The sequence below is a fragment of the Orcinus orca genome, chromosome 16, assembly GCF_937001465.1.
Source record: "Orcinus orca chromosome 16, mOrcOrc1.1, whole genome shotgun sequence".
Lineage (NCBI taxonomy): Eukaryota > Metazoa > Chordata > Mammalia > Artiodactyla > Delphinidae > Orcinus > Orcinus orca.
In genome coordinates, this window is record NC_064574.1 from 21,886,360 (window position 1) to 21,908,087 (window position 21,728).

The 21,728-nt window shown below is 43.4% G+C and overlaps 1 long non-coding RNA gene across 6 annotated transcripts; it reads left to right on the forward strand.

Annotated features, from left to right (window-relative positions):
• The first annotated feature begins 7,948 nt into the window (after window positions 1-7,948).
• Window positions 7,949-19,352, forward strand: LOC117202474 (uncharacterized). Of its 6 annotated transcripts, none has more exons than XR_007472112.1 (7): window positions 7,949-8,038; window positions 8,816-8,976; window positions 10,203-10,319; window positions 12,806-12,879; window positions 13,518-14,138; window positions 15,398-15,476; window positions 16,407-19,352. It is a non-coding gene; the product is annotated as an uncharacterized LOC117202474 (long non-coding RNA). The 6 variants fall into 6 exon arrangements; XR_007472111.1 differs by having other exon boundaries at window positions 13,518-15,476; window positions 16,407-16,447; window positions 16,724-19,350; XR_004484865.2 differs by having other exon boundaries at window positions 15,398-19,352.
• The last annotated feature ends 2,376 nt before the right edge of the window (window positions 19,353-21,728 follow it).

A 21,728-nucleotide genomic window follows, 5' to 3' on the forward strand; every position in this document is an offset into this window, starting at 1 on the left:
GGGTACATCGGGGGCATCAGCCCGGAGGGGGTGTGAGAGCACTGGCTTCCGAGTCACAGACCTGGGGTCTAACCCAGCAGGGTGACATAATGTGGGTTTCCATCACCTGACCTCTGTTTCCCCTTGTGAAATGAGAACCACACCTCCACAGGAATATGGTGAGGTAAGGATTAAACAGACTTGTATGTGGAAGCCTGTGTAGGGTGTGGCTTCAGAAAGTGTTCAATAACTGATAGCTATTATTATTTATTGAAGTTTCCTCTTCAATTTTTTTTTGTCTTTTTTCGGCCTTGAGGCTTTCAGGGTATAGCCTGTAATGCTGAAGTTTCCAGGAAAGCAAAAATAGTTCCCCTCCTTTTACAACTTAAGATATGTATAATGCAATGGTTAATAAATATCTAGAAACATATACCCCCAAATTAGAGGATACATGCTTTTCTCAAGCACCTACATTTACAAATACTTTTTATGTTCCAGGTTACAAAACAAGTCACAAATACCAAAGAATCAGTTATACAGATTATTTGTATCATACTACAGTATAATTAAGGACGATAACAACAAAAATGGGTTTGGAAAAATCCATATATTTGGAAAATTTTAAATGTTCAAAAATAACTCGTCAAAGATGAAACCAGAGGGGAATTAGAAACTACTTAGAACTGAATGATAATGAAAATTTCTACATACCAGTACTTGTGAGATGTAGCTAAAGTAATTCTGAAGAAGTTTGTGCCTCACGTGCTTATATTAGAAGAAAGGCTGAATAATTTTTATTAATAAGTAATAAAAAATAGAAGTAATGAGAATAAAAATTAGAGCAGAAACTAAAGCAGAGGGCAAAAATACAACAATCAACATGGCTAAGAGTTGGTTCTTTGAAAAGTCATGAAACTGATGAAGAAAAATAATTTCAGGAAGGGAAAAGGACATAGGACAGAACTGGGATTAAAAAAATACAGATTACTTTTCACGTATAAAAATTTAAACTTTGGAACTTCCCTGGCGGTCCAGTGGTGAGGACTCTGTGCTCTCACTGCTGGGGCCAGGGTTCAATCCCTGGTCGGGGAACTAAGATCCCGCAAGCTGCATGGCGCGGCCAAAAAAAAAATTTTAACTTTGACAAAATGAGCACATTTCTAGAAAACATCCAAAAAAGTTGCCTCAAAGAGAAAGAAAACTTGAATAGTCTGATAAAACCCATCTGATAAAAGACCACAAGGGAACAGTAAAGTCAGATTTATTTGCCTGTTGCAACATAAACTTTTTTGGTCACTGTTAAAGCTGTGACTTTCTCACAAGAGGAATTTTTGATCCTTTCTTGAATAGACATATAATGACCAAAACGTATGTCCCATTGTTAAGGGACAATTGAATGCAGTCCATTTGGAGGAGGTTGAAGGGACCCTGGGCTCTGGCTTCAGACTGTCCGCAGTTTTGTCGGGATTTGGTTGTAGACAGGACATGCATGAGAAACATTGGTCAGGCCTTTAAAATCTTCCCGCCAATGTTGGCTTTTGCTTACAAGAACTTTCTGATCAAGTCTATTATTCTGCATAAACCCAGTCAAGCTGGGTGTCTGTCACCTATAATCCAAAGCATCATCGATTCTTTTTCTAAGCTTGTCAGGTATGATGCTTATTAGGGTATCCTGTGATGGGCCCGGCCCTGGCGTGAGGCCCAGCAGGTGTTGTACTTCTTCAGGAAGACTTGCCTGCTTGTGGTGCTGGCCTAGCTAACGCAGAAGTCCAGAAGGCAAGGGGACCAGCTGATCCGTTTAAATAAGTGTGTGTCAGCTGTCACTCCCAGCCTCCAGACAACGATCCGTTCTCAGGCTCAGCCTTGTTTGTCAATCTACCTACATGTCTGCTGACGTTAAAAATAAAACAGCAGACATGCCTCCTGCCAGTGGGAGAAGAGTGTGAGTGTGTGTGTGTGTGTGTGTGGTGTGTGTGGTGTGTGAAGTGGGCGTTTGTGGTTGGAGGGGACATGCTTCTACCCTGAAAATCCAGGAAAGTAGGCAGGGTTGTCCAATGACCTTGGTCAGGAAAACCCATGAGAAACTGGGGAACCTATTGCTGCCAAAAGATGCAGAAACAGAGAAGGAGGGGCCAAGGAGACTGGAAAGTTTTTATAATAAGTTTTTTTCAAATAGCCCATGATTAGAGCAGTAGATTGGATACAGTAATCTGCAGGAAAAATCGTAACTTTCTTTGCTAACTAACCAAGCATTCCAGGATAATGTTTGGCGTTGGTTCATTATCTTTCACCATCCTTGCCAAAAATCTCACATAGCATATGTCAGTTGTATTCACTGAATAATATTCCATTGTTTGTATCTATCACATCTTGTTTATACATTCATCTGTTGATGGACATTTGTGTGGTTTCCACCTTTTGGCTATTGTGAATAATGCTGCTATGAACATCAGTGTACAAATAGCCATTTATGTTCCTACTTTCAATTCTTTTGGAGAACGGGGTCTAGGCGCGCGGGCTTCAGTAGTTGTGGTGCGTGGGCTTCAGTAGCTGTGGCTCGCGGGCTCTAGAGCACAGGCTCAGTAATTGTGGCACAGGGGCTTTGTTGCTCCGCGGCATGTGAGATCTTCCCAGACCAGGGTCCGAACCCGTATCCCTTGTATTGGCAGACGGATTCTTAACCTCTGTGCCACCAGGGAAGTCCCCACCATCTCTTTTTGAGAATAAAATGTTATTGGGACACAGTCACACTAATGAATTTACCCATTGCCTATGGCTGCTTTCACACTACAACAGCAGAATCGAATAGTTGTGAAGATATAGTCCATGATGCTGAAAATATTATCTGTCCTTTATAGAAAATGTTTGCCAACATGTACTTTAGATGATTCCTGAATGCATATTTTAAGTTTTGATAGAGAATTATTTTAGTCTATTTGAGGAAAAAATATAACCAGGGTGTCAAAAGTGTGGTTTCATGAATGTTATTGTTTAGGAGGAAACTGAGTTTAAAGAGCGTGCTAATGGAAAGCGGACTTAATGAAATAGTACATAGTGGTACAGATGGTCTTTGGCTCAGGCAGAATTGTGAAGGTGGGGAGGGAGGGCCTGATACTTGAGGCCCACTGGACCGTGCAGGTGCTGGGCGATAGCGGTAGATGCTGAGCATGACCAGAGAGCTTCAGGCCAACCCCTCTGTCGGGAATGGTGGCTGCTGCTCTTTTCAGTTAACAGTGATAGTAAATAATGGGCTGTTATGCCTGGTGCTTTCCATTTCTCAAAGGACTTTCATGTCTGTTATCTCAAATGGATATCATTATTTCCACTTAGCAAATTCATCCATTAATTCCTTACCAAGGATTTATTGAGCATCTATCATGTGCTGGGTGGTATTTTAGATGCTGGGGATAAAGCCATGAACAAAACAGGCAGAGCTGCTACCCTGTGGACCTTAAATTTTAGTAGGGTGGGTATCAGGATTTTGGCAGCAAGGAATCAAAATCCATGATGCCCTCTGGCTTGGGCAATAAGAAAATTTATCATCTGTCATGACAAGAGGTGCAGTGTTAAGTTGGGCTGCAGGCACAGCGTGCTTTTGGTTTTGCTCTCCTTCCCTGTGTTTCTCTTGAACCTGCTCATCGCCATGTGTTACCATCCTCTGGTGGGTATCAAGTTTGCTTTGGTGTATCCTGACATGACAGCACCCACAGGAAAAACAGAAACACTGTTTCTTCCTTGTGTCTCTTTCTTAGAAATGAAAAACTTCCCCAGAAGCCCCACTGCAGACGCTGCAGACTTCCCCATGTGTCTCATTGCCATTGTATTTAAATTTAGATTGGACTGCATATTACAAACAATGGTTCAAAGAAGTGTTAAATACAAAATGGAGACTGGACTTGAGAATTCCCTGAGCAGACAAAACCATTTAAGCACACAAGCAAAACTAAATCCAGCTTAGTTCACGAACACAAGTGAAAGTTAAGTTAGGTTATTTCTTAAAAATGCCTCTGACAACCATCATAAAAGAAACTTAAGTCATCTTCCTGAAAATGGTATGAGATATTGGGTTGACCAAAAAGTTCGTTTGGGTCTTTCTGTAAGATGATACAAAAACCCGAATGAACTTTTTGGCCAACACAATAATTGCTTTTTAAAAATGCAATGCAGTATTATTAACTAGGGTTACCATGCTGTACATTATATCCCCATGACTTATCTATTTTATAACTAGAAGTTTGTACCTTTCGACTCTCTTCACCCATTTTGCCCATTCCCTGCCCGCCACTTCTGGCAATCACCGATCTGTTCTCTGTATCTATGAGCTTGTCCTTTCTTTCTTTAGATTCCACAGGTAAGTGAGATCATACAGTATTTGTCTTTCTCTGTCTGACTTATTTCATTTATCATCATGCCCTCAAGGTCCATCCATGTTGTCACAACTGGCAAGGTGTCCTTCTTTTTTATAGCTGAATATATATACCACATTTCCTTTATCCATTCGCCCTTTGATGGACACTTAGGTTGTTTTTATATCTTATAAATAATATTGCAGTGAACATGGTGCATATATCTTTTCAATTTAGTGGTTTTGTTTTCTTTGGATAAGTACCCAAAAGTGAAATTGCTGAATCATATGGTAGTTCTATTTTTAAATTTTTGAGGAAACTCCATGCTGTTTTCCATAGTGGCTGCACCAATTTATATTCCCACCAACAGGGCATGCACAAGGGTTTCCTTTTCTCCATGTCGAGCCGAAACTTGTTATTTCTTGTCTTTTTGATAATAGCTATTATTAAATATTATTTGATAACAATTCCAACAGGTGTGAGGTGATATCTCATTGTGGTTTTCATTTGCATTTCCCTGATGATTAGTGATGTTGAGTATCTTTTCTTGTACCTGTTGGCCATCTATATGTCTTCTTTTGGAAAACATCTATTTAGATCCTTTGCCTATTTAAAAATCAGATTGTTTTTTTTTTCCATTGAATTTATGAGTTCTTTATCTATTTTGATTATTAACCTCTTATCAGATACATGATTTGCAGATATTTTCTCCCATTCAGTAGGTTGCGTTTTCATTTAGTTTACAGTTTCCTTCACTGTGCAGAAGCTTTTTAGTTTGATGTAGTCCCACTTGCATATTTTCGCTTTTGTTACCTCTGCTTTTCATGTCAAATCCAGAAAATCAGTGCCAAGACCGACGTCAAGGTTACCATCTATGTTTTCTTCTAGAAGATTTCTGGTTTCAGGTTTTACATTCAAGTTTTTAATCCATTTTGAGTTAATTTTTGTGTATGGAGTAAGAGTGGGGTCCAGTTTAATTCTTTTGCATGTATATTTCCAGTTTTCCCAACACCATTTATTAAAGAGACTGTTCTTTACTCATTGTGTATTCTTGGCTCCTATGTTGTAAAGTAATTGACCTTATACACGTGGGTTTACTTCTGGGCTCTCTATTCTGTTACATTCATTTATGTTTCTTATTTTATGCCAATACCACACTGTTTTGATAACTACAGCTTTGTAATATAGTTTGAAATCAGGATGTGTGATGCCTCTGGCTGTGGTCTTATTTCTCAAGATTGCTTTGGCTATTTGGGGTTTTTTATGGTTCCATATAAATTTTAGACTTGTTTGTTCTATTTCTGTGAATTATGCCATTGGAATTTTGATAGGAATTGCGTTGAGTCTGTAGATTGCTTTGCGTAGTATGTATGTTTTATTATTATTAATTTCCTTCCAGTTTTATTGAGGTATAATTGACATACAGCACTATATAAGTTTAAAGTGTACAGCCAGGGCTTCTCTGGTGGCACAGTGGTTGAGAGTCCGCTTGCCGATGGAGGGGACACGGGTTCGTGCCCCGGTCTGGGAAGATCCCACATGCCGCGGAGTGGCTGGGCCCGTGAGCCATGGCCGCTGAGTCTGCACGTCCGGAGCCTGTGCTCCGCAACAGGAGAGGCCACAACAGTGAGAGGCCCGCGTACCGCAAAAAAATAAATAAATAAAGTGTACAGCTGAATGATTTGACTTCCATACGTCATGAAATGATTATCACAATAAGTTTAGTGAACATTCATTATCTCATATAGATGCAAAATTAAAGAAATAGAGGAACTTCCCTGGTGGCACAGTGGTTAAGAATCCGCCTGCCAACACAGGGGACACAGGTTCAAGCTCTGGTTTGGGAAGATCCCGCATGCCACGGAGCAACTAAGCCCATGCACCACAACCACTGAGCCTGTGCTCTAGAGCCCGTGAGCCACAACTACTGAGGCCGCATGCCACAACTACTGAAGCCCACGCACCTAGAGCCTGTGCTCTGCAACAAGAGAAGCCATCACAATGAGAAGCCCGCACACTGCAATGAAGAGTAGTCAACGCTCGCCGCAACTAGAGAAAGCCGTGTGTGGCAACAAAGACCCAATGCAGCCAAAAAAAAAAAAAAAAAAAAAAGAAAAAAAGTTTTTCTTGTGATGTGAACTCTTAAATTTGCTCTCTTAACAACTTTCATATATACTGTACAGCAGTGTTCATTATATTTATCATGTTGTACATGACATCCCTAGTACTTATTCATCTTATAATGGAGAATTTGTACCTTTTGACTGCCTTCATTCAGTTCCCCCTTTCCTCACCCTCTGCCTCTGGTAACCACAAATCTGATCTCTTTTTCTATGAGTTTGTTTATGTGTTTGTTTTTGAAGTATAACTGACCTACAACACTATGTTAGCTCCTGTTACACAACATGGTGATTTGGTATTTCTATTCATTTCAAAATGATCACCACCATAAGTCTAGTTACAATATGTCACCATACAAAGATACTGCATAGTTATTTACTATATTCCCCCCACTGTATATAGCAATCTATATGTGCTTTTTTTTTTTTTTTTTGCAGTACGCGGGCCTCTCACTGTTGTGGCCTCTCCCGTTGCGGAGCACAGGCTCTGGATGCGCAGGCTCAGCGGCCATGGCTCACAGGCCTAGCCGCTCCGCGGCTATATGTGATTATTTTGAGTTCCTGATCTCTTAAGTTCAAATACATTTTTACAACCCTGCATTTTTACTTTCCCCACCCCCACATTTACTGTTTTCAACATCATATTTTACATCTTTTTTTGTGTGTATCGCTTAACTACTTATTGCAGTCAGATGATTTTACTACTTTCGTCTTTCAAACTTCACAGTAGCTTTACACACTGCTAATTTACCTTTATTGTGTATTTGCCTTTATCAATGAGATTTTTTCCCATTGTAATTTTCTTGTTTCTAGTTGTGGCCCTTCCTTTTTCACTTAGAGAAGTCCCTTTAACATTTCTCATAAGGTTGGTTTGGTGGTGCTGAACTCTTAGCTTTTGCCTGCTTGTAAAACTATTTTTTTTAAAGATATTCACCATGTATTTCTTCTTTAGGTCTTTTCTTTTAAAGTTAATTAATTTATTTTTATATTTATTTTTGGCTGTGTTGGGTCCTCGTTTCTGTGTGAGGGCTTTCTCTAGTTGCGGCAAGTGGGCCACTCTTCATCGCGGTGCGCGGGCCTCTCACTATCGCGGCCTCTCTAGTTGCCGAGCACAGGCTCCAGACCCGCAGGCTCAGTAGTTGTGGTTCACAGGCCTAGTTGTTCCGTGGCACGTGGGATCTTCCCGGACCAGGGCTCAAACCCACGTCCGCTGCATTGGCAGGCGGATTCTTAACCACTGTGTCACCAGGGAAGCCCAGCCTGCCTGTAAAACTTTTGATCTCTCCATCAAGTCTGAATGAAAAGAGCCTTGCTGGGTAGAGTATTTTTGGTTGTAGGCTTTCCCCTTTCATCACTTTGAATATATCATGCCATTCCCTTCTGGCATGCAGAGTTTCTGCTGAAAAGTCAGCTCGTATTCTTATTGGAGTTCCCCTGTATGTAACTAGTTGTTTTTCTCTTGCTGCTTCAAATATTCTCCCTTTAATTTTTTTCCATTTTAATTACAATGTGTCTTGGTGTGGTCCTCTTAGTGTTGATCCTGTTTGGGACTCTATGTGCTTCCTGGACCTGGATGTCAGTTTCCTTTCCCAGGTTAGGGAAATTTTCAGCTATTATATCTTCAAATATGTTCTCTGCCCCTTTCTCTCTCTCTTCTTCTGGGACCCCTATAATGTGAATATTAATATGCTTGATGTCTCAGAGATCTCTTAAACTGTCCTTATTTCTTTTTAATCTTTATTCTTTTTTCTTTCAGCTTCATTGGTTTCCACTAATCTGTCTTCCAGCTTGCTGATCAATTCCTCTGTATTATTTAGTCTACTGTTGACTCCTCCTAGGAAATTTTCTAGAAATTCCTTCTAGGTATTTTTCATTTCAATTATTGTATTCTTCATCTCTGGTTCTTCTTTATATTTTCTAACCTTGTTAAAAAATTCTAACTTCTCGGGCTTCCCTGGTGGCACGGTGATTGAGAGTCCGCCTGCCGATGCAGGGGACACGGGTTCGTGCCCCGGTCCGGGAAGATCCCACATGCCGCGGAGGGGCTGGGCCTGTGAGCCATGGCCGCTGAGCCTGCGCGTCCGGAGCCTGTGCTCCGCAATGGGAGAGGCCACAACAGTTAGAGGCCCGCGTACCGAAAAAAAAAAAAAAAAAAAAAATTCTAACTTCTCACTCTGTTCATCCAATATTCTCCCAACTTCTTTGAACATTTTTATGATCATTACCTTGAACTCTCTGTGGGGTAGATGGCCTATCTCAGCTTCACTTAGTTCTTCTGCTGGGGTTTTATCTTGATCTTTCATTTGGAAGATCTTCCTCTGTCACCTCATTTTGCCTAATTTGCTCTTTTTATTTCTGTGTATCTGGTAGGTTGTTTACATTTCCCATCCTTGGAGAAGTGGCCTTTTGTAGGAGACGTCCTATGTATCTCAGCAGCACACTCCTCTCTCTGGTCACCAGAGCTGTATGCTCTAGGGGTGCCCACTATTTGGGCTGAATGTTGTGGCAGACTGACTGCTGTGGGCCATCTGGTAGGTGTGGCTGGCACTTGGTCTCGTTTGTTGTCAGGCCCTACCTTGTGTAGAGGCTGCCAGCCACTGGTTGGCTGGCAGGGCTGGGTCATGGGGCTGCTGGCTTTGTGATCCTGGGGTGGTTCTGGAGCTAGTGCTGGCTCACTGGTGGGCAGGGCTGGGTTCTGGAGTGGGTGACTGTGGGGCTGTGGGTCTCAGATTTAGTGTCAGCCTGTTGGTGGTGGGGCCAGTTCCTGATACAACTGGCTGCAGTATCTGGGATGTCCCAAGGCTAGTGTTGGCCCACTGGTGAGGGAGACTGGATCCTGGACAGAGGGCTGAGGGGTCCAAGGTGTCTCTTCTGTGGACTTTGGCTTGCAGGGGGAAAGGTGCATTAGAGGGAACGCATATCCAGGACAACTGGACAGCCTGGTGAGGTCAGGCAGAGGGAGCTATCTTCATTATCTTGGGCTGTCAAAACAAAATACCATAGACTGGGTGGCTTAAATAAAATAATTTATTTTCTCACAGTTCTGGAGGCCAGGAAGTCTAAGATTATTGTGCCAGCCAATTTGTTTCCCGTGGGGTCTCTCTTCCTGACTTGCAGATGGCCGCCTTCTCACCGTGTCCTCACATAGCAGAGACACAGAGAGACAGAGAGTGGCCTCCCTGGTGTCTCCTTTTGTTGTTGTTATTGTATTCATTCACCTGTTTTGTATTTCAGGTTTCACGTGTAAGTGACGTCATGCAGTATTTGACTTTCTCTGTCTGACTTATTTCACTTAGCGTAATGCCCTCCAGGTCCATCCATGATGTTGCAAATGGCAAAAGTTCATTCTTTTTTACGGCTTAGTAATATTCCATTGTATATATGCCTGGTGTCTCTTATAAGGACACTCATTTTACCAGATTAGGGCTTCCCTCTTATGACTTCATTTAACCTTAATTAGTTCCTTACTCCAAATACCAGCGCACTGGGGGTTAGGCTTCAACATACGAATTTTGGGGTTACATAACTCTGTCCATAGCAGGAGGCTTTGAAATTTAGCTTCCCTGAGCTGCCTGGGATCCTAAGTGGTCTAAGTAGACCTAGAGATGGCTGTGGAGCTGGATGGAGAGCTTGCTGGAGGGGACCACAGTACCAGAGTGAGGTACCAGATCTGCCCTCTGCCTAAAATTCAGCATATGCCATGGTGAATTGCAAATGTTTATTAAAAGAATCAGTTGACTGTGCCTTCTTTTTGTAGGTGTCACATGAGTGTCCCAAGTTCTCCAGCCTTCAGGAGTCACCCTTTCCTTGAACATCCACTGAATATCAGCTCCCAGACCTGCAGGAAATCCATTCAAGAGCCCAGTACATGCTGGTGTGTTTCCATAGATCCATCCTGTCGCTGCTGCATTTTTCTCTGCATGGCTCCATTGTGCCAGGCCTCTTTGTGGTCACCTACAGCCATTTCTTCACCTCCTCTCCCAGTTGCTGTTCTTTCCCTAAGCTATTTTGCTCTGAACATCCTCTGAGCAGCCATGGCTGGCTCCAGGACAGCACAGACCCCAAACTCTGGCCTGATCTTGTTTCTGCCTCAGAAGCATGTGGTGCTGTGGCCTCAGATGCCATCAAGGTGTCTTCTAGCTCATCCAGGCAGGCCTGTTCTCAAACGTTCAGCTGGGAGAATGTGACCATTTTCTGGAGTTTGATAATCTTCCGTCTTTCTTGGTGATCCACGGATGGTCTCACAACCCAGCTGAGTACTTATATTCAATCCCAGGAGATTATGAGAAGGTGTTGGTTTGTAGAGGAGAAAGATGGGAGATGATGGGGAGGAAGAGAAGATGTGGGGAAGCCAGAGAAGACAGAGGAAAACGTATTACAACTTAGCCCAATTTAACTCAAACTTGAATGTGCATCCAAATCACCTAGAAGGCTTGTTAAAGCACAGAGTGCTGGATCCCACCTCAGAGTTTCTGATTCAGTGAGTTTGGGGTGGGGACCAAGACTTCGCATTTCTAACAAATTCCCAGGTGATACTGATGCTGCCGGTCAGGGGACCCCACTTTGAAGAACACTGACTTCATCCCCAAACCATATGGGAGGCAGTGCACCCCCTTCAGACACAGTGTTTTGCTTCTCACAATGGGTAGGCAGATCCGTTCCTTCTTAAATATCCTTGTGGCCAACAGCCAAGTCCATCTGTTTGTTCACGTAGTAGCAAGATGTCCAACAAATCCCTAAAGAAACTAATGAGCAGCTTGGATCCAACTCCTTATTGTCTGCCAGAGGAAAGGCATCCATGTTTGGTAATGAGCCTTTGGTCTCTCTGCCAGGCTCTGTGGCCAGAATTAAGCACTTTGTCATCTAGCTGGTAAAGGACTTTCTTGACAGTATTGAACCAGAAAGCCTAACCAAGTCATGTACTTACATCCCATTATATTGGGGGAACAGTGGACGGTCTCTACTCTCAGAAACCTGTTTGTTTCCATCTTGGTGGTGTGCAGGACAGGAGAGGGTGTGTGTCCCACATCATGCAAAGTCCTGGGACGTGATGGCCGCTGCTCCCGTTCACACATTCCACCAGCATTTTGTAGCCTCCTGCATAGTCTGACTCTGAACTAAGTCAGAACAGGGCACAGTGACAAAATACATCCAGGATCTGCTTCAAGGCTAGGCCTGTGACACAGCTCCATGCTGGGTGTATAGTGAACCCCCACGAAATGTCAGCCTTGATTATTATGAGTTTGATTAAGAGCAGAGTGTTCCCATCACGATCTGGTATAGAACTCTCTTGCTTGATGCAATTCACAATCTCCTTCTGGGAGGAAATTAGCATTCTTGATAAATGTTTAAGCAATTTTCTGATAAACTCTAACAAGATTAAAACCTCCTTGGAGAAATCAGCTACCCAAACACTCAGCTGATTATCAGACATTTATCTTGTATTCAAGATACAAGTTTAATAATGCTTATCCAACCATTCTGTTTTCCTGGGAAATGTCCTTAACAAAAGGGAACTCTGACTTGGCTTTGTGGCATGATCAAAGTAAAACTTTGTCACAAGCTTATAACTAATTTATCTGAAAAAATTTAAAACAGTCATTATGGAGGTAGGACACAGGAATAGTAATTAACATTTTTAAGTACTTGCTGCTTGCCAGATATTATAGGAAATGTCTTATATAGCTCATCTTTCTTTCTCTTTATAATGAGTTGGTTTATCATAGCTCTGTTTTACTTATAAGATGCTCAGAGAGGTGAAGTGACTTGCCCAAGATCACACAGCCAGTAAACGGCAGAGCCAAGTTTCAAATCCAGGTCTGTCTGAGTGCAGAGCTGGAGCCAGCAATAGCTTCCCTCTTCTGCCTCTGCCAAAGGATTATAGCGGGAGATGGAGAATAGGATATTCTCTGAGAGAAGGACAAGTATAGGGCTGTGGGACTGCACAGCAGGGACAGGTCCCTCCTAGGTACAGGGCTTGGGAAGGAGCTATGGGGGAAGAGGTTTCTCAGCCCAGAAGAGGATGTAGGGGAGGGACGCTAAAGACAGCAAAAAAGGCAGTCAGGAGCAATGGTCTGCACAGAGGCAGAGTCAAGGCCCAGGTATGTTTGGAGGATATGGTAGAGTTCAATCTGGCAACTGCAGGAGTGGTCCCCAGTCCTTTCAATAATGAGAACCGTGTCTTCTAGTGTTATGGACCCTACGTGCTGCTAGTTGGATTCTTATGACTCTGGATTGACAGAGCCCATCCCAGTTCTATCACCTACTGGCTGTGTGATCTTGGGCAGATTACTTCACCTCTCTGAGGTGAAGCTTTCTTCATGTGAAAATTGGAAGGTAATAGTAGTATTTCTCTTATAGGATTGCTGTGAGCATTTAATGAGATAAACCATGAAAAGCACATGTCCAGCACCTACTAAGTGCTCTGTAAAAAGGTGAGGTTTTAATGTGTAACTGATTTATGGTGGCATTATGTCACTATTTTCTCAGTAGGGCTGTGAAAAATTTTTTTCTTATTTTAGTGTAATTTCAGACTGCTAAAAAAGTTGCAAAAAGAGTACAAAGAATTCCTGAACACCCTTCATCAATATTATACATATATATACATAAATTTCCCTCCTGAACTGTTTGCAAGTCAGATGCAAACCTGTTGGCCTTTTACCCCTAAACACTTAAGTGTGTATTCCCTAAAAGCAAGGACATTCTCTTATATAGTCATAGTACAATGATTAAAGTCATGAAACTGACACTTACACAATACTATTTTCAGCAGATTATATTCAGATTTTGTCAACTGTCCCATAACATCCTACATAACGAATGAAAATCTTGGATCATATATTACATTCAGTTTTCCTTTCTCTTTAGTCTCCTTGTAACAGTCTCCTGGTAACAGTTTCCCAGTCTTCTTGTCTCTCATGACCTTGACATTTTTGAAGAGTATATATAGGCCGTCACTCTCTTTAGGTTTGTCTGATGTTTCTTCATAATTAGATTCAGGTTGTGTTTTGGGCCAGAGTACATTTCAGTGCATCACATCATTGTGAATATTTTTGTTCATACCTTAAAATAGGGTCCCCTCATGGGAAGAGCTGGGGGGCACTGGACCACCTGCACAAGAATCCACTGAAGGACTCGATAAACATGCAGACACCCCAGTACCCCTGAGAGTGTGGGCCAGGAATCTACTTGATTAACCAGCAGCAGTGTGACCAGTTGTCTACTTGTCTACGTTCCTTCCAAGACATGGCCAGTAGATGGCGGTGCAGTGTGCACTTTCAATGCAGCTTCTGAATTTCTGGAAAGATCTCCCTGTGAAACTTCCTGTGAATTCAAGTTAACATCCACCAGGAGAGCTTGGCTGCTTAAGCTGCTCTCCCCTCCTGTCCCTTCGGAGTGACTTCTCTTTTTTTTTTTTTTTTTTTTTTGCGGTACGCGGGCCTCTCACTGCTGTGGCCTCTCCCATTGCGGAGCACAGGCTCCGGACGCGCAGGCTCAGCGGCCATGGCTCACGGGCCCAGCCGCTCCGCGGCATGTGGGATCTTCCTGGACCAGGGCACGAACCCGGATCCCCTGCATCGGCAGGCGGACTCTCAACCACTGCGCCACCAGGGAAGCCCTAGAGTGACTTCTCTTGATGCCCCAGGACCTCAAAGTGGTCAGAACTCCCTTGGAGGTTCCTAAACTCCTCGAGGTGAGAGACCCCTCTTTCTGAAGAGCTAGCCAAGCAACTGTAAAATGTAAAATCATAATACCCCAACTAGCATTTACTGAGAACTTACTGTGTGACTAGCAAGACTCTCACCTTCTCATTTAACTCTCACAGCTACCCCGGAGAAGGAGATTGTTAACCTTCCCACAGTCACACAGCAAGTTCCCATCACTACCTCCTGTTTCCGTCTTGGCTGGAACTTGTGCTTGAGTCAGAGTTGCAGACGGGGAGCAATAATGTCTGTGTCTCTGGCCCAGGCTCTGAGAGCTTGGGGAGCATCCTGAGAAAGGAGGGGATGCCCTTCCCTGCCTTGGGGGCCAGGGTGACTGGGCAGGGAGCTGCAAGGGACAGACGCTGGGTCAGTCCCACTGTTAAGGGGGCTTCAACTGATTAGGGAGGCAGACACGACATGGGTCACAGCACATAGAGGGCCAGTGGGCAGGCTGTCTAGAGACTCTGAGAGGCTGGAGGGACTGGGGGACTTTCAAAGACTGGGGGTGAAACTGCACAACTCAGATTGGGATTTGAACCCATGGGCCGGGACTCGAACCTGGCCAAAACCCAGACGGGGACTTGAATCCACTGTCTTTTAATTAAAATCACATATCTGGTCTCAGGACCTACTGAAGTTCAGGGTCTTTATGTCTCAGCAATTCAGTGAGAGACAAAGCAATAGGTAAAAAGTGGATTTACTTAGAGGGATACACATTCCATAGATGGAGTATGGTGTGTCTCGAAAGGCGAGAGTGGCCCTGGGAGAAACACCCTCCACGGACAGAGCGTGGGCCATCTTAGAAGGTGAGAGGCCCCGAAATATGGGCGGTTAGTTTTTATGGTCTGGGTAATTTCATAGGCTAATGAGTGGGAGGATTATTCCAACTATCTTGGAGAAGGGGTGGAGATTTCCAGGAATTGGGGCACCGCCCACTTTTTGGCCTTTTATGGTTAGTCTCAGAACTGTCATGGCCCTGGTGTCATTTAGCATATGCTAATGTATTACAGTGAGCATAAAATGAAGCTCAAGGTATACTGGAAGTCGAATCTTCTGCCATCTTGGACCTAGTTGGTTCTAACCAGTTTATGTCACATCCAGAGGCTATGTCATTCTTTTAAAGGTTGTGCCTTGCCCCCTTCCCACCTGTTTCAGGGGGACACTGTGGGACATTCAGTCTGTGTAATGCTCATAATAGAGCAAATCATACTTGTTGAATTTGTTTCCGCTTATTTAATCCTTTTCTAAGAGGACTGAGGGGATTTTCAAGGGAAGGGATCCATGGTATCAGGGAGGATGGTGTGAAATGAGCCTGGAGACGTGGACAGGTAAGAATGTTCACCTGGAGATGTGGGAAGGTGGGGATTTTCACCAATGGGTGTGGTCAAGGGAAATGTCCTAGAAAGCAGAGAAGTTTGACTGGAGATCTGGAAGGCATCCTTATCAATATGTACTTCTGTTGAGGTCAAAGCTGCACATTGTTTATGCAAGACCTCAACTCCCCTTCTTTGTTGTTAGCAGAACCCTGGATTAGTTGAAGTGGCCACCTGCCCAGCTAAAGAGCTACATTTCCCAGCACTGACAGCTAGTCCTGGCTAATGAGATGTGAGCCAACAAAGCTGGGCTGGTGTATTAGTCTGGATTCAATCAGGAGAGAAAAACCACATGGTAATTTGAATAGGGAAAGTGTAATATAAAGAATTATTGACTATAACAGAGGATTGAAGTAATGAGGGGTTGCCTAGTAAGAGGTAAAGAGAACTCTGAAGAATACAGGTGAAGTAGCAGATATAAGGAGCAGTCATGACTCTCAGGGCTGAGAAAGAGCTTTCCCTCCCCTATGCCCTCCCCCCAGTGCTGAGGTCCAGACTTTGTTGGATTGGGCACAGCTATGGTTCACTGAACAGCAGAGAAGTTACTGAGGTCTGCCCTAGTGGAACTTGCCAGGAAACTGCCCTCTATCATACAAGGGAAAGCTATCCTGATACCACTGAGGTATCTCAATGGAAGCACTTGAATACAAAATTGCCAAAGGTGGGGGTGCTGGAGGAAGCTACCGGCCTTTCAGTGCTTCTGGCTGCTGTAGACTATAGGAACAGGTGCTGGAGCAGCTGCCTGCTCTGTAGGAGGCTGCTGAGTGACCCACCTGAACCAGGAAAGGGTGGGCTCTTGGAAAAGCCCTCTAAAAGGGATTAGATTTGGCTAGTTTGTCCCTTTTGCACTTGGATCTTCCCTTTCTTCCTGCATCCTGGATCCAGAATGAAGAGGACTTGGCACAGAGCTGCAACTGACATGTCACGTGAATGAGAAATAAACCACTGTGGTGGTCAGCCACTAAGATCTTGGGGTTGTTTGTTCTGCAGCACAACATGCTGAAACCTGACCAATACACATGAAGAATGTTTATATAATAATTGCCAGTTACAGTAAATAGAAATTTCCTGTTTTGTAAAATACTATGAGGAGGTGAGAATTATGGTTAAAGAAAGAGCCAATAAGTTCTAAAGCAAAGAAAAAGAGTCATAAAAATACTTCCTGGACATTAGAAACACTGATGCTTTCAAATTTATTACAGGAGCAGGAGAAGAAAGAAAAAAGAACAAAATGGGAAGAAGAAAGAGAAGGTAAAATAGTAAAGAAAAAGCAAAAATAATTTGAGAATACTGTGTTTATAGACAGCTCAACTGACTCCTTGGTATTGCTCAGGAAAATAAGAGGAATATTATTAAACCAGAGCAGCCTGGTTTCTGCTTATCTAGAAGCCACTTCGAATTGCCTGTGGGAGACACAATAGAGAGAATCTCTCTGTCCTCAAGACATATGATTGAAGCCATTGTGCTCTCTCTCAAAGGCATCTTAACATGCCTTGTCTGTCCTCATCAGCAAGCACATGGGCTTCCTGCTGAACTCTAGTTTCAGAATGACCTTTGAGGTGTCCCCAAGGATCCATAAAGTTAATAGCTTTGATTTTGAGTCAGACACTTCAGCACACAGTCTCTCAATTTAGTGTGGATCCAGCTATTGGCTTTCATAGAACGTGGCAAGAGACAGAAGCAATTGGCTTTGATGGGTATGAGGAGGAAAAGGTGGCAGAGTGAAAGTCCCGCTGACCCTCTCCAGCACCTTTCAGGTGAACAACAGCAGCAGGAGAGACAAATTGATGGAGCAAGTAACAGAAGCACGTGTCATCTGAAATGAATGTGGCAGAGTTGAGCAAATTGGCAAGAGTACCTTCCAGACGCACAGAGATATCTCTAACACATTTAAGGAAGACATGGAGAGTCCCTGCCTATCTCCTGGATATTAAGTAGGTACAGATTTCCTAGAAGTAAGTAAGAGGGTCTGGAAGGGTCTGGCCAACATCTTTACTTGGAAAGATGAGAAATCAGAGCAAAAGAGGACTCAAGAGTGTTAGGGAAGGTCACACCTTGCGACTGTCTTCAAGCCCCGGGTTGATGGGAACCAGGGCTGTAAGGATGACCCTGTAACTTTACCACCCTTGTAATTCTCCGAGCTGGGCTCCTATATCAAGCCAAGGGCAAGGTGAGGAGAGAGAGGTGAGAATCAGACTCTGATATCACCCTTGTACAGTGCCAGCTGAACAGAGATGAATCAGCTCAACCACACTGGCTAAAGGGCTTTACCAAGAGCCACAGGTCACAAAGGGATATAGAGGATCCGAATCAAATAATGAATCAGGTTGATATTAGTGATAATACGGCATCGTGCAAACAAATGGATATGTAAACAGCGAATATGTCTCCCATTGAAACACCCGTGATAATAGTACAAAACTTGACCATGGCTATAAAGAAAATATCAGTAATTTTCCCCCAAGTAGAAATAGTAGAGACTTCTTTGACCACCAAGTAATAAAACCAGAAATTAAAAAGTAGAAATGAGACAAAAACCCAACCATATGGAAAAATTAAACCCCCTCCTCAGGACTTCCCTGGTGGTGCAGTGGTTAAGACTCTGCACTCCCAATGCAGGGGGTCTGGGTTTGATCCCTGGTAAGGGAAGTAGATCCCACATGCGTGCGGCAGCTAAGGGTTTGCATGCCACAACAAAGGAGCCAGGGAGCTGCAACTAAGGGGCCCGCATGCCGCAACTAAGACCCAGTGCAACTAAATAAATAAATAAATAAAATATTTTTAAAAACCCTCCTCAAAATTTATTTACTCATTTTAAAATCAAAGTATAGTTGATTTACAGTGTTGTGTTAATTACTGCTATACAACAAAATGATTCAGTTATACACATGTATACATTCTTTTTAAAAATATTCTTTTCCATTATGGTTTAACATAGGGTATTGACTATAGTTCTCTGTGCTATACAGTAGGACCTTGTTGTTTATCCATTCTCTATATAAAAGCTTATCTGCTAACCCTAACCTCCCACTCCATCCCTCCCCCAACCCCCTTCCCTTGGCAACCACCAGTCTGTTCTCTATGTCCATGATTCTGTTTCAGTTTCATAGATAAGTTCATTGGTGTCATACTTTAGATTCCAGCTATAGGTGATATCATATAAGTTTTGTCTTTCTCTTTCTGACTTACTTCACTTAGTATGATAATCTCTAGTTGCACCCCCTCCTCAAATTTTAAAACTCCATTTGAGAACAAAAGAAAGTCAGAATTGTAAGTTCAAACAAGATTGGAAAACAAAGATGAAAACACTATGTGTCTAAAACAATGAGATACAGCTAAAACCATTATGGGAGGGACTTCCTTGGTGGCCCAGTGCATAAGAATTCCGCTTGCCAATGCAGGGGACATGGGTTTGATCCCTGGTCTGGAAGATCCCACATGCCACAGAGCAACTAAGCCTGTGTGCCACAACTACTGAGCCTGCGCTCTAGAGCCCTTGAGCCGCAGCTACTGAGGCCCGCGCACTTAGAGCCGGTTCTCTGCAACAAGAGAAGCCACCGCAATGAGAAGCCCACGCACTGGAACAAAGAGTAGCCCCTGCTCGCTTCAACTAGAGAAAGCCCACGCACAGCAATGGAGACCCAACGCAGACAAAAGTAAATAAAATAAAATAAAATAACATTATGAGAGGGAAATTTCTTCTTAAACACTTATATTTCTGAAAAAGAAAAAAGAAAGACAAATATAAATGAATCAAGCATTCAAAGCTGGAAGATACAAAATGAGCAACAAAATACATCTAAGGAAACGGCTTCCCTGGTGGCGCAGTGGTTGAGAGTCCGCCTACCGATGCAGGGGACGCGGGTTGGTGCCCCGGTCCGGGAAGATCCCACATGCCGCGGAGCGGCTGGGCCCGTGAGCCATGGCCGCTGAGCCTGCGCGTCTGGAGCCTGTGCTCTGCAGTGGGAGAGGCCACAACAGTGAGAGGCCCATGTACCGCAAAAAAAAAAAAAGTACATCTAAGGAAAGAAGGGCAGAACGAAGACAAGCAGAAATTAATGAATTAAAGTACGAAACAAAGGTAGAATTGGTAAATGGAAGAGTTGATTCATTGTGGAAAAAACCCTGCACAGTAAAATAGAGAAGCCACTAGCCAGCCTAATCAAGAGGAAAAAGACCACATACAGAGAACACATAATTAGGATGAGAAATGAAAGACAAGCACGATAAGAGAACATTTTAATATGTATTTTTTAATTACATAAATAATGCACGGATACATAGGCATTAGAAATAAAAGTCAAAGAAGAAGAAAAAGAGAGAGTAAAAAGTTAAAGTCAGCTCAGGCTGCCGGACGGAATACCACAGACTGGGTGTGGCTTAAACAATAGACATTTATTTTCTTATAGTTCTGAGGCTGGAAGTCCAAACTCAAGGTGCCCACACAGTTGGTTTCCTCTGAGGCCTCTCTCCTTGGGGTGCAGACAGTTCCCCTCTTTACACGTTCGCCCCTCTGTACATGAGCCTCTGGTGTCTCTTTGTGTGTCCAAGTTTCCTCTTCTTAGAAGGATACCAGTCAGTTTGATTAGGGCCCAGCCTAATTTTAAGTTCATCGACACATTAAAAGGCCCCATCTCCAAATAGAATCACATTCTTAGGTACAGGGGGTGGGGTGGGGTTTGGGGCTTTAGTATATGAATTTTGCGGGACACAGTTCAGCCCATGACACACTCTCTCTCTTTTCCCCCCTCAAGTTCCACGTTTCTCCCAGAAGTAATATGATTAACCCCATGACATTTGCGGGGCCCAGGACAAGAGTCAAACCAAGGCCCACATACCATATATCTACATACTTTTTGTAAATCCAGCTAACAAACTGTTAAATAGAAACATTCTATCCTCCTACCTGGACAAATACACCTTCATATTGACCTGAGAAACCACGTTTGGATTTAGAATTCCTGGACTCTCCAGAGTTTCTTCCTAGAATGTGGTATAAGGCCTCCCTTCTCTTCCCTTGCCCGGCTCCGTCTACACCACCAGGGCCTCATGCATACACAGATGGAGACTCCAACCTGCACATCCAGGTTTCTCCACACACCCCTCAAACAGGACCTAGCAGTGGTCACAGCAGTGGTACACTCCATCCTCAGGAAGACATACCTGAGGCAAGGTCCCCACAGACTCTGGAAGGAATGCTGGGGTCCCAGGAATAGGAAGGCTGGTCTAGAAGGAAGGTTCAGACTCTAGATGGGCATGTCCTCTGCGGATGTGATGCATCTGGAAGGAGGATGAGCAGCCCCTCTAAAGAGCAAGCCCGACGGGGAGGTCCCTCTTGCTCAGGTCTAAGGGGAATACTGCTACAACTAGATATTTGTGGGTATCTTTTTAGACCATTTTACATCCATTTAATACATAAAAAGGAGATTCTAATTCCAAAATAAAAGCTTATTTTAAAAAATGGATTCTCGGGCTTCCCTGGTGGCGCAGTGGTTGAGAGTCCGCCTGCTGATGCAGGGGACACGGGTTCGTGCCCTGGTCCGGGATGATCCCACATGCCATGGAGTGGCTGGGCCCGTGAGCCCTGGTCTCTGAGCCTGCGTGTCCGGAAGCCTGTGCTCTGCAACGGGAGAGGCCACAACAGTGAGAGGCCCGCGTACCGCCAAAAAAAAAAAAAAGGATTCTCTCTTTTTCTGAGACTTGCTTTTTTTCCCCATTCTATCTTGTAGATCTTTCCATGTCAGCATATATAGATCTACTTTATTCTCTTTAATTGTTGCATGATATTATACAGTATAAAGGTAAGGGGGAAATGATGAAGGCCCATTTAACACAATGCAATGTTAATCCTCTTGAAAATTTGGATGATTTAAAACCAAAATAAATTAAAAAAATAAAAATTCCCAAGACTGGCTTAAGAAGAAATAGAAAACCTGAACAGACTAATAACTATGGAAGTAGCTGAGGAAGTTGTCCAAGACAACCCCATGGTTTCTTTCAAATCTACAAGTGACAGGTAATTCCAAAGCTCACCAAACTCTTCCAGAGAAAAAAGAAAGAAGGAAACTGCCCAGTGATTTTTTTTTTTGGAAGGGTATTAATATTGATACGGATTGTATTGTGTCCTCCCCCCAAATTCATATGTTGAAGCCCTAGCTCCCAATGTGATGGTATTGGGAAGTGGGGCCTTCCAACTGGGAGGTGGTT